Source organism: Aplysia californica, unplaced genomic scaffold (assembly GCF_000002075.1).
Source record: "Aplysia californica isolate F4 #8 unplaced genomic scaffold, AplCal3.0 scaffold00866, whole genome shotgun sequence".
Lineage (NCBI taxonomy): Eukaryota > Metazoa > Mollusca > Gastropoda > Aplysiida > Aplysiidae > Aplysia > Aplysia californica.
Genome location: NW_004798136.1, coordinates 149,927 through 152,156, shown reverse-complemented (window position 1 = coordinate 152,156; position 2,230 = coordinate 149,927).

The following is a 2,230-nucleotide window of genomic DNA, read 5'->3' as shown; positions in this document are numbered from 1 at the left end:
CACACACACACACACACACACACACACACACACACACACACACACACTAACCCACCTAATTTCTATGAAAAGTACCGAGGATTCTAGGAGATAAGTCGTCTGCCACGTATTATAATTTAATGTATCAGTTGACAAGGAAATTTTAAGTCATCTCTATGTAGTTTAAAATCAAATTTATCGATAATTCTGCGAGAATCAAGCAAACTACATGTAAATGTAAAAACACGAGGAACTAAGGGAAGAGTTGAACCATTTTTTTTCTCTGACGGATCCCAATAGTTGTTTTAAATTTTTTTTTTTATTATTTTCTACTATCAGTTATCGGTGAATGAGCGGATGTTGTCATATCTGACATCTCTTTTTTATTTTTAGCAGCCTAAGCTATCATTTAATCTACTTCTTTTGAGTGCGCTATATCAACTTCAAAAAGATAATTTTAATAAATGCATGCGCAAATTTTTCAGATGAGGCAGCATAGAGTCTCGGTAATGTCTGAAGAGCCGACTCAGCTGCTGGCTGAAGGGTTTCTTTATCACACTGCCAAGACTATAATAGGGCACTAACCCATAAGGAGCGGACGTATCGACTGCAGAGTAGAAAAACAGGACTTGAAGAAGAAGAAAAAAAGGAAGAGATAGCCTATCCGAAGACGCGAGATCGGCGTCTGTGATGCAACGGTTAGAGGCTTTGCAGACTCACGTGGAGTCAATTTTTGTCGAATAATCATCTCTCAATCTTTCTGTTGGGACGTTGTGTCCCGTCAGCTCGGGCTCCCCCTGACAGTCAAGGCCGAAGCCGCCTCTTAACTGATCTAAATTGAGCCGCTGGGGGAGTAAAAACACTTGAACTGGAATAAAATTAATGCTTGAATAAAAGCGTTAGGAAACAATACAAACAAAGAAATGCACGCACACACATTATGGGCTTTACGACAAAAAGTTTATAATTCATGTATGAAGAGTGTAAAAAAAGCTAGTTATTTAATCCTGGATCAGTACTCTATAGAGTTGAATTTAAAAAATGTTAAAAGGCGAATAGATAAGGAGTATATAAAATCTATGACTGCAGCGCATATTATATTTGGTGAGGAAACACTTTTAGCACTAAAGATTCTAACACTACAAAGTTGAGGGGTATGTAATGCGGTTCTTTTCTCACTTCTTTCTTTTCGTGATTTATTCCTTTTCTAAATAAGAACTTGCGTCCTACTTCTTTCCCTCCTTCCTCCCTCCCTTGCTTCTGTTCTTTCTTCCTTTCATGCTTTATTCCTTACTTGCTTACCTCCTTCCATCTCTTTTTCCCCCCTTCCTTGTTTGCTTCCTTCCTCATTCTAACCGCCAAGTTCGTGTTCCGTTTACAAAATGGTTAATAGTGTCTACTAAGACTGGGTTTCAGGAATACGAGCGAACGTAAAGAAAGAAAGAAACAGAAAGAAAGAAAGAAAGAACAAAATAAGAATCCCAACCAGTCAAAAGACACTTCTTTGCCTGTAGGAGAAGGAAGAAAATGAAATAAAAATGTGAAGATAAATAAATAAATAAATAAATAAATACGTAAATACATAAATACATAAATACATATATATATACATTTAAAAAAATGAATGAATGCGTGACTGAATGAAAGAATGAATGAATAAATGAATGATAATACAGATTAAGAAGAAACCCCAACGTTCTATGACCAGAATACAAAATGTAACTATCGTGCCAAGTGCCAAGTATGTTCGCAGATAGAGAACTGTTGCCAACTCAGCGGAACGCTCCGGCAGTGTCAATGTCCTGCCAGCAGTCCCGCTGCAACACTCCACACACTGCATCTACAGTCTACAGACACAGTGACTCCAGCCGTGCTGTAAAAATGGGGTTCATGGCTTCATGGTTCACTCTAGTGCACTCGTACACATGGCCGGGTTATCTTAGCCGCCCGTGATGGTTCACACTCGTCCGATATGTTAGGTGTGCTTGATCGGTTCGGGCAGAAAATCGCAGGCTGGTTATTGGTTATTGGTTGGGGTATAGGTATTATCACAGGCGGTACTATGACATAGCTGCTCATCTCCAGGGTCCTCTCAGAATGGCCCCAGTGCACACTTCATAACAAACAGAATTCCGCGAGAATGGCTTGACTTCCAACCTAATCAGCGTCACTAGCAGAAAGTAGACCATGACCAAAATGAAAGGCGTAGATAATGATATTAAAACCAAAATATATAATATTCTACTACTAC